This window comes from Cydia amplana, chromosome 23, assembly GCF_948474715.1.
Source record: "Cydia amplana chromosome 23, ilCydAmpl1.1, whole genome shotgun sequence".
Classification (NCBI taxonomy): domain Eukaryota; kingdom Metazoa; phylum Arthropoda; class Insecta; order Lepidoptera; family Tortricidae; genus Cydia; species Cydia amplana.
Window position 1 is genome coordinate 6,033,730 of NC_086091.1, and position 12,175 is coordinate 6,045,904.

Consider the following 12,175-nt stretch of genomic DNA (forward strand, 5'->3'; position numbering starts at 1 on the left):
TTAGAAAAATAAGGCGTAGGTAAGTATAGGTAAACCAGAACATTGGGAGTATTGTCAAGAGGGCGCTCGTTTTGAATTTTATATAGCAACAATTTGTATAGTGGGGACAATGGAAATTGGCAGATGATTTTTGTTTTATTCCGACAACTTTAATAAGTGCGAAGTTTGATGTTTGGATATTTCTTCGGTTTTTACGCTTAAATGGCTGACTCGATTTAGATAAAATGAATAGCGTGAATATGATCCAAATCTATTTTCTTTTTTGTTTTCTTTTTTTTAGGTTTGGTCATTTAATTCCGCCCTTACGCCCTTCGCTAGCAATCCGTGATACCGATGCATGCGATACACCTAATACACAAATCAAATTATTACAAGACATCAACCAAATCGTGACGACCTGACTATAGTGACATTTGTCCATAAGTTTGAAACTTACCCGTCAATTCAGATGCTAATTTCGTTATGTTTTCTAATGGAAGAAATTTCTCTCCCGCACGTTTTTTTTTTTCCAATAAATAACTATATACACTATTTACAACTTTTTTCTCTGTAAAATCTAAAACTTTCGGCATGATTATTGCAGTCTAATAATAATTCACACGAAACTAGACAAAGCAATGTTTACATTGTCAATATTGACAACTATCATAGAGGGTAGATGTTGTCTATTATTAAAATTGTTGCCATTGCTAGAAATTAGTACCAACAAAATTCCGTAACATGGCGCACCCTCAATAGATCCTGGTTCACCTATACGGGGTTAGATGAAATAAAGTATATAACTGAAATAAACTAAATAGTAGGTAAGTGATCTGCCTTCCTTACCTAAAACGATATGATCGCGGCAGAAGCCAAGCCCAGTAGGTGGTGGTGTAAATTAAAGCTACCAAAATAATGCGTCGCAACTAGATTAGATGAAACTAGGTATTTAACTGAAATAAATTCATTCAATAATGAACTAGTGAATTTTATATTCTAAAAACTGTGTTTTCCTAGGTGCCATTGCAAGATATTTGCCTGTGTGCAATACCTGATCTATATTTGATCTATATTATACTGTTTATGGACTGCTAACTACTGGTAGTCGGTTGAAGGTGATACCTACGTGTGTCTTCCTATGTTATTTATTCGCTTATTTAAGGGTATTAAGATTAACGGGCGATTGTCGATGAGTAGTCAAGTCAAAATATGTCTAGGTTATAATATTATGTACCTCTAGATCAGTGTGGTATTATGGGCCTAGCTACTTAGGGTATAGGAATATAGGCTTAATACTTGGGCACATCTAGCCTTTGAGCAAACAGATTTGGAGCGATCTCACCAAATTTGGCCGTGGTGTAGGCGGGGACGACAGTCACCGCGTCGCGACGTTGGACCGCTGATGCAGCAGCGATCGTACGATTGTCGCGGTTGGCTTGCGTAGGCACGGACGGCACACAGATTAACGCACTTCACTTAAATATTATATAATTGGGATGCACTGATAAACGAAACTATAAACACTTTCACGGAATGCTGGAATTGAGTAAGCAAGCGTCGCCAAAGCTATGGTTAGCGCGAGACGACTCTTAGGTGTTAACGCGGCGAGAGTTCGACCATCTGGCGATGGGTGCTATTGTTTCGCTGGGCGTTTATGAGGCTTATTTGTTCGCTCTGGGCACGACCACTCGGTACGGCGTCCAAAATGGTTCTCGACTATGTTGTTAGACAGCTTGACTCCCAAAAAAAGTGTATAGCCATATTCCTGGACCTGGCTAAAGCTTTCGATACTGTGACAATTCCAACACTTATTGACAAGCTAGAGTACATAGGAATAAGAGGTCACCCTCTAAGAATTTTTAAAGATTACCTTTCTGATCGAAAACAACGAGTATCGATTGAAAACCATGTAAGTGACGAACTCCCCATTGATTATGGTGTTCCTCAGGGAAGTATCCTGGCGCCATCCCTTTTTCTGACGTACATAAATGACTTATGTGCCCTCCATATCCCAAACGGTAGAGTTATATCCTACGCAGACGATACAGCCCTACTCTTTAACGGCGATACATGGAGTGACGCATTCAAAAACGCGCAAGTAGGTTTTAACCTAGCTACCCGCTGGCTCAAAACAAACGCACTAACATTAAATACCGATAAAACAAAATATATCACGTTCTCCTTAAATACATCTACCCAACCGTCCGATAACATTCACTCTTTAATAGCACATAACTGTTCAGATCCCGACACATCGTGTGTAAACCTTAGCCCTAATAACTGCCCAAAACTCAGTAGCACTAACAATATCAAGTACCTAGGCGTAATTATCGATCAGCATCTTAACTTTAAAGCACACATTGAGTCTCTGACAGCTAGAGTTAGAAAACTAATTTATGTTTTTAAAAACCTCAGACATGCGGCAAATCGAACTCTTATTAAATCCGTTTATCTTGCACTTTGTCAATCACTGCTAGTATATTGTATCACGTCCTGGGGAGGAGCAAACAAGACAATGATCATCGACGTAGAAAGAGCTCAGAGGGCAGTCCTTAAAGTTAGCACTTTCCGTCCCTTTCGCTATCCCACGACCCAATTGTTGTCCGAGTGTAAAGTTCTCAGCGTTCGACAGTTATTCGTCTTGAACACAGTATTAAAAAAACATTTACTCATACCCTATAACCCCCAGATTTTATCTGACAAGCGACGTGCTGACATCGTTTGCACCAAAGATTCATTCCGCTCCGCAAACACACGTAAGTTTTTCTGTTTCCTCGGCTCTTTCCTTTACAATAAATTCAATCTGCTATTGAATATTTACCCAATGCCCAGTAAAGTCTGCATAAAAGCGGTACAAATGTTACTCACTGGCAAGTCGTACGAGGACACAGAAAGGCTACTAGAAATAGTTACTTAGAAGTTAAGAAAAAAAAAATAGGAAAGATTTATATGTACAAAAAAAAAAAAATTGTTAAGTACCTATGCCACCACTTAGTGTTCTAAAGAGTAGAAGATAGTCATAGTATATTAGTTATTGTTATTATTATGTAAATAATCTTTTTGTTGGTAAGCACTTCCCCACTTACACATTGACCTACAAAAAGTGCATACCTAAGACACAAGTAAATGTTTACTTAGTTTAGGTATTGTTATCAAATTTCCATTAGCGACAGAAAATACACATTTGTCCGGTATTTATAGTTCTTAACATGACCTTTACTTATTTTAAGTTGAATCTATGAATGTACTAGTATTTAAGCATAAATTGGATAATTACCATTGTATCAATCAAATTAGCATAAGTTTTAAATGAATAAATATTATCTTATCTTATCTTATTACTATACTATATAAAACCAAATACACAGTAGTAGGATCAAAGTTTCTCAGTCGCCGTTTACACGAAGCGTCACGCACACAGTATAGCATTTTACACGGCGCCTGCCGCACACAACGATAAAAAACCTCGTCGACGCCGTTGTAAACGTGCGGAGCCGACCGACACACGTCCTACCTCTACAAGCTCTGCCGCGGCACTGAGCTCACGACCGCGCGTCATCGGTAATATTAGAGAGGTTTTCAAAAAATTGCCAAAAAATTATAGTAGAGTTTCATAAACACTAATGTATACCAACAGTATAAGCAAACGCTGCAGATTGCTTGAGTATGAAAATAACTTCGATATTAAGTAGAATTTCGTAGGAATTGACACTTGTTTCGGAGAGAAAATTGAGTTTGTTTTTCTTCGATTTTCTCTTTCTCAAAGGTATTTAGGAAAAATGTCAAAAGTAATTCCTAAAGTACAGGGTATAAGTAATACAAAATAGCCAGCTTTACCAGAGTAAACTTCTCAACATTTACAAATACGAGCTCACAATTCAGTACTAGACGTGGTTTTTCGGAAACGACCATCAGAAAAAAAATCATTACTAATTTAATAAGTCCTTTTTCTAATATTTACAAAGTAATTCCAAAAGATAAGAAGACGCTTTTACTGGAACAAGATAAGATAAGATAAGATAAGATAAGATATTATTTATTGTATAACTGTGTACAAAGATGTTGACATAATACAATTAGGAACCAACAGTCTATCCATCACGGACGTACAATATATTAATGACTAACCTATAACTAAATAACAAAACTAATACATGCATACACTATTATCATAATCGTCAAATTCTTTCATGCTGTAGAAGACTCTACTAATAAGCCATTTTTTTTAAAATGGTTTTAAATTGGTTACCTTCGACAGACTTTAAGTACTCATTATTTCTAATAATGAGCGTAAAGTATTGAATGTCATCGAGGAATATCATCAATTTTGCATTATTTCGACTTTCCTTGTGGGAGCGCTCTGCCCTATGGGAATATAGTTCAGATCCGGAAACCGCTTCCAACTTTTAGTATGTTGTTGGGCATGGTATTGGGTCTCCAAAACTGCCGGGAGACAGCGGCGCCGGCCATCTACTTCAGCGGAATGACGTCATAAAAATGACTCCCGCCACGTTGCATATTGCACCCAAACTATGCATTGCTCATACACGTGTGGGGTATTAAATGAAAGCCAATTAAATGTACTATAATGAATTTATACAGTGTGTACCAAAATAAACGTCAGTTTAAGAGAAATTTACAAAGAAATAAAAATGATGTAAAAAAAAGCGGCCAAGTGCGAGTCGGACTCGCCCATGAAGGGTTCCGTATTTAGGCGATTGTATTTTTTTAATACGTCATAATTAAAAAAAAACTACTTACTAGATCTCGTTCAAACCAATTTTCGGTGGAAGTTTACACGGTAATGTACATCATATATTTTTTTTAGTTATATCATTCTGTTATTTTAGAAGTTATAGGGGGGGGGGGACACACATTTTACCACTTTGGAAGTGTCTCTCGCGCGCGGAACCCCAAAAATTTATTGTTTTTTTTCTATTTTTGTGTGAAAATCTTAATACGGTTCACAGAATACATCTACTTACCAAGTTTCAACAGTATAGACAGTATAGTTCTTATAGTTTCGGAGAAAAGTGACTGTGACATACACGGACAGACGGACAGACAGACAGACAGACATGACGAATCTATAAGGGTTCCGTTTTTTGCCATTTGGCTACGGAACCCTAAAAATATTCGATTATTTGGGTTTTACAACCAAACCAAAAGTCGGACGTTAAAGCAATGTAGTACTACAATATTAAAGATGTCGTCTCGAGCCATACACTCATATCAAAAAAAAAGCATCTAGTATGTTATTAGCAACATGACCTGGATTCTAAAACCGCCGGGAGACCATCTCTATTGTCTCTTAGTGACGAATAATGACTTGTTGCAAGGTTTCAAGGTGTCTAAATTTACTGTCTATCTGTGATGTATTGTTTACATAGAACTACTGAACTGATTTTGATAAACGAGGTGTCAATCTGTTCGTCTTTGTAGCCCAGGTGACAAAAGCTACATTTTAACCGACTTTCAAAGGAGGAGATTATGAAGGAAAAGAAATCGCAGTTTTGCTTATTTATCAAGCAAATTCATTTTATTAATTATGATTCCAGCCAAAAATATCGTTTTCATGTATTTTATGTAATGTCCTTCCATTTAATACCGGATAATTAGGACTACTCTTTGCATAATATGAGCGCATTAAGGTAGAATAGTTGGCGCGCTCTAGATTTTTGTGTACAACTTTCACAGTTTTTATCGAATATCTAAAATTTAAGCTATGACGTATAGTCGAATAACTGGTTTCTTTAATATTATACGCCACATTGTTATAACGTTTTTAGTTGAGCTATAAAATATGTATAAATGAACTTTTTTCATAAAAAGGGTTTTTTCTTTGTTTGTGGCTCTTAAAATATACATTATTTGTATAAATAATGTATTGACGAGTCATAGTATCTATATATATAAATGCAAGTGTCCTGACTGACTGACTGACTGACTGACTGACTGACTGATTCATCAACGCAGAGCCGAAACTACAAAAGCTAGAAAGTTGAAATTTGCACACTAGGTTGAATTTATAAAGTGTACAAGAGATAAGAAGCGATTTTGAAAAATTCAACCCCTAAGGGGGTTAAAAACGGGATGAAAGGTTGTATGGGGTGCAAGTTTTATTTTAAGCTAGGAATTTGAAACTTTGTAAAAATGTATTATATTAAAAAACAAGAAAACTAATTTCTGCGTTTTCGAAAATTCATCCCCCAAGGTGGTGAAAAAGGGGTTGAAAGTTTGTATGGAGATTAAATATTTTTGTGAGTGTTGGACTTGAAACTTTGTACATGGGGATATTATTACAAGATGGGAAAAGTAATTTCAGCGTTTTTGAAAATTCATCCCCTAACAGGGTTAAAAAGGGGTTGAAAGTTTGAATCCATTACAAATGCTTTGAAACTTCTTAGAAAGGCATAATAGCCGATGACAAAAAAAAGTAATTGCGACGTTTTAGGTAATTCAACCCCTAAGGGGGTAAAAAAGGGGATGAAACTTTGTCCTGGGGTGCAAATTTTATTTAAAGCTAGGACCTTGATACTTCGTAAAAAGGTATTAAATTAAAAAACAAGAAAACTAATTTCAGCGTTTTTAAAAATTCATCCCCCAAGGTGGTAAAAAAGGGGTTGAAAATTTGTACGGAGATCAAATATTTTTGAGAGTGCGGGACTTGAATCTTTGTATTTGGGGATATTATTAAAATACAGGAAAAGTAATTTCAGCGTTTTGTAAAATTCATCCCCTAACAGGGTTAAAAAGGGGTTGAAAGTTTGAATCCATTACAAATGCTTTGAAACTTCTTAGAAAGGCATAATAGCCGATGACAAAAAAAAGTAATTGCGACGTTTTAGGTAATTCAACCCCTAAGGGGGTAAAAAAGGGGATGAAACTTTGTCCTGGGGTGCATATTTTATTTAAAGCTAGGACCTTGATACTTCGTAAAAAGGTATTAAATTAAAAAACAAGAAAACTAATTTCAGCGTTTTTAAAAATTCATCCCCCAAGGTGGTAAAAAAGGGGTTGAAAATTTGTACTCAGATCAAATATTTTTGAGAGTGCGGGACTTGAATCTTTGTATTTGGGGATATTATTAAAATACAGGAAAAGTAATTTCAGCGTTTTGTAAAATTCATCCCCTAACAGGGTTAAACAGGGGTTGAAAGTTTGAATCCATTACAAATCCTTTGAAACTTCTTAGAAAGGCATAATAGCCGATTACAAAAAAAAGTAATTGCAACGTTTTTGGAAATTCAACCCCTAAGGGGGTTAAAAAGGGGATGAAAGTTCGTCTTAGGGTGCAAATTTTATTTTAAGCTAGGAACTTGAAACTTTGCAAAAAGGTATTAAATTAAGATACAAGAAAACTAATTCCAGCGTTTTTAAAAATTCATCCCCCAAGGTGGTAAAACATGGGATTGAAAATTTGTACGGATATCAAATATTTTTGAGAGTGCGGGACTTGAATCTTTGTATTTGGGGATATTATTAGAAGACAGGAAAAGTTATTTCAGCGTTTTGTAAAATTCATCCCCTAACAGGGTTAAAAAGGGGTTGAAAATTTGTATGGAGCTCAAATTTTATTTTAAGCGAGGAACTTGAAACTTCGTAAAAATATATGTTATGAAAATACAAGAAAACTAATTTCAGCGTTTTTGAATATTCATCCCCTAAAGTGGTCAAAAAAGGGTTGAAAGTTTGTATGGATATCAAACATTTTTTCGAACGCGGGACTTGAATCTTTGTATTTCGGGATATTATTAAAATACAGGAAAAGTAATTTCAGCGTTTTGTAAAATTCATCCCCTAACAGGGTTAAACAGGGGTTGAAAGTTTGAATCCATTACAAATGCTTTGAAACTTTTTAGAAAGGCATAATAGCCGATTACAAAAAAAGTAATTGCAACGTTTTTGGAAATTCAACCCCTAAGGGGGTTAAAAAGGGGATGAAAGTTCGTCTTAGGGTGCAAATTTTATTTAAAGCTAGGAACTTGAAAGTTCGTAAATAGGTAGTTAGGTAGTAGGTTTTATTAAAAAGAGGACATGAAAATCTTCTAAGGGGGTTTAGAGGGATTACATCAAGGACAATTTTATTCAGTTAGGGGCTTGAAACTTCGTAGGTTGTGAAAGAAAAGTCTCATGCGTTGTATAATATTAATAATTAAGAAATGATTAACCGTCCTATCGCAATCTCTTGCTGCATAATGTTCTAAGCTAATGTAGAATATATAACCATCAATATACAAATCCACGCGTACGAAGTCGCGGGCAACAGCTAGTACTTAATAATCTTTCGTTTGATGTAGCACACGTGTATGTATGACTCATGGTATAGTTATAATTTAGATTTTGCAAATTTCGGTCGTGATTATCTGTATGACGTCATTATTCGTCACTAAGAGACAATAGAGATGGTCTCCCGGCGGTTTTAGAATCCAGGTCATGTTGCTAATAACATACTAGATGCTTATGCGGATTATCCTGAAAATGAGCAATTTCGATTTTTTTAACTTTGATGCATTTGTACTGGCAAATACCTACATTTTGTTGCATAATTTCCACATTTTTAGACAAATTTAGATTTTTTTGATATGAGTGTATGGCTCGAGACGCCATCTTTAATATTGTAGTACATTGCTTTAACGTCCGACTTTTGGTTTGGTTGTAAAACCCAAATAATCGAATATTTTTTTACATCATTTTTATTTCTTTGTAAATTTCTCTTAAACTGACGTTTATTTTGGTACACACTGTATAAATTCATTATAGTACATTTAATTGGCTTTCATTTAATACCCCACACGTGTATGAGCAATGCATAGTTTGGGTGCGATATGCAACGTGGCGGGAGTCATTTTTATGACGTCATTCCGCTGAAGTAGATGGCCGGAGCCGCTGTCTCCCGGCAGTTTTGGAGACCCAATACCATGCCCAACAACATACTAAAAGTTGGAAGCGGTTTCCGGATCTGAACTATCTCTTCGACCGTTTCCCATAAGGCATAGTACTAATTCCAGCACTCTACGTTTCTCTTTAATATCGATACGGACAAAGTTCCAAAAATATGTACCTACTTACATGTCGCAGGCAATTGTAAAAGTCGGTATTTTACAAACTGCGTCGTCATTTTACAAACGTTTTCACGTTTGAAAATTGCCGAAGGTAAATTGTAAATGCGCTCAATAGGGTCAACGCTCAACGTAAACGTGATGTTTGTCTGACGGTGACCATGGTTTGCTGTTTTATTCAATTTATATTAACTTTTATACCACACCACCATCCTCTCGCCCACCAAAATCTCAAGGTAACCCAAATTCGAATCAGAGAACCGAACTATCCACATAGTCTTGTCTGGCCTACCCCTAGCATTTACGAAAATATATAGCAATTACGAAATCGGAGGCGCGGAGGGAGAGCAGCCCTCGCCCGCTGTGACGGAGCTGCCTGCTGTCGATAGTAGTGACATGGTAGTGACCGTGCTTCGTGACGCGAGAGCGGAAGGACTGCTCTTCCGAAGCGCCGGACCAACCCAGATACAAAAATCTCCCCCGTCCTATGCGCCCGTAATAAGTGCGACGAAGTTCAGATTTGATTTGATGGATTGCCGCGGCAAATTGCAAACGGCGCTGTTAATGTTATGACATTAAAGTGACTATAGTGAGTGATTAGTGTTTTAGACAATTTTACAAACGGCGTCGTCATTTTACAAAAGTTTTCGCGTTTGTAAACGGCGGATTCTTGCAATTTGCCTGCGACGTATAGGTATACGACATGTTTTTTGCACCTTACCTGCTATAAGGCAAAAAATGTAAACAAAGCAAAGTCATAATTTTACAGACGCATACAAAAGATTAAAATTTTAGACTTGAAGTTATAAAGTAAGTACATTGTTGATGTAAACATACCTTTCACGTCGATTGTACCTGTGTTTCAGCCTGCTTTGCTCAGGAAGCTGACAACGGTATGCACTTATAGATTCTTTAATTGTTAAAATGGAGAATCATCATTTAATCGATGACAATAACATATATCCATCGGGTGAGTCGAAAATTTTATGCATAGGTATTAATTTATAACTTACTATACGTGTGTCGGTTCAAATTATTTTACTTAGCGGTGAAATAACTTCGTACTTATTGCCTTCGTCCTCTCTTCGAAGAATGTAGAACACGCATCAATTTTATAAACCAGCCATACTCTAAGTGTGTTCCGCGGAACCCTAGGGTTCCGCGACACCCCTACAGGCGTTCCGCAAGAATTTAGAACACTATGCTTTAGTCGCCTCGAAAAATTTTACTATGCCGCCACCGTATTGTAGGGTTCCATCAAGTATTTCGCTTTCCAAAAGGGTTTAAAAAAAAAAAGATTGAGAACCGCTGTTATAAACAATAGTTCACTATAATGCGATGCAATGTGTATGAAGCGATGCATGGTGGCCGAGTGGATCTAACGTCACCTACCATGTACCTATCAATGACCTTTTCGCATGTTACTACTAGCTTTTCGAAGGAAAACATCGTGGGGAAACCTCCATACATCCGCGATGTATGGAATTTAAAGGTGTATGGTGTATGTTTATTATGTGTAGTCTATATCATCCCTCTGGCGCTTGAGAGGAAGCCAACAATGGATGTATGTAGGTAGGCAGCTAGCGTGAGTCATCCTTAACAATGTTAATTTTATATTTCTATCGCGTTTCCAGAATGAACGTAACTTTGGGTCGTGGCTTATGCAGGTATGTAGATCATTTTAGTTTTTTATTCAAATAACAGTGAAATAACTATCACGGCGAGACACATACATCCGTGATCCTACAAAAATAATCCCATTGACAAACCTTTTATTTAAGGCGTGATGGGCTCAAAACATAAAACATGCACATCCCGGAGCAAGATATCTTTTTAAGCTTTCTATTCATACATTTTGTTTTTAGAGATTTTTCTATCTCCATTTCAGAATAAGACCGCTCTAGGCGAATTTATAGCAGGGACCGTGGATGCGATAACGGTATTTATAATTATTTAATGTTTCATACAATTTCCTTGAGATAATTTGTGGATTTACTTGTGCTATCCCAACTTCACCTTAATACACAGCATGGCTTTGACAACCAGTGAAAGGAGATAAAAGTTGACAACCCGTTTAACCCTTATCTTGGCAAGGCTCAAAATATCTTAAATATATATATTTTTTTAGTTTTTGGTCACCTATTGAGCATTCTAGACTATAAAAAAATAAAGAAAAAAATCCAAGGTTTTCCAGTTTCGGAAAATCATATGTATCATATATGATATAATGCTAGAGATGGGTAGTGAGTAAATACTCACGGGTAAATATCGAGTAAATACTCAGTTTACCAGTATTTACTCGTTTGTACCGAAATTGGTGGGTATAAACTATTTAGAGTGCTGAAAGGGGCATATAAATTTGAAATATAGGTGTATTTTGTAAGCCGCTACTGGATTATGTACTCAAAATTGAAAGAAATGTATTTTTAAGAGGGGCACTCCATACATGTAACTAATCCTCACAACAAAAAAAAATTCAGAAACCACCAACGTGTTGCACATTATTAAATGGGTCTTTAAAAATAACTGGAAGGTTTCTAAGAACTTTTTTGGATAAATTGAATATTTTTGGAAAAAACGGTTTCGAAAGGCCAAATAATATTTATCTCTCTATAACTTTCGAACCAAAGTTCAGAAAAAATATAAAAACGTATCGGGAGATTAGCCATATAATAGAGTACAAAAAACTATATTTTGAACATCATCGGTTGAGCCATTTTTGAGTTTTCTTTAAAAAAACCCTTAATAAAGGGTCGTAAGTGCCGCGTAAACCCACACTTTTGCGCGACATGCAATCTAGAACATTGATAGAATTTAAGTACCATATTTTTAAAGTAAATATATTCTTATTTAAAACAAAATTGTTAACTATGCATTATCACAATTTGCCTCTCACTGATAATTACCTTGTTTTCCAAAATTAAGCGTCCTATATGCTTTTTATTTTATAGATATTATTAACACACGTTAGCATTCTTCAATAAAAGACAATTTTGTTCTTAAATCTCACTTTTTGAATATTTTATAAGCAATCGTTTTTACCCACCTAAATGAGTAAATACGGGTATTTATCGGGTGCTTTGAGTAAATACCGAGTAAATACTCAGTATTTACTCACCCCTACCCATCTCTAT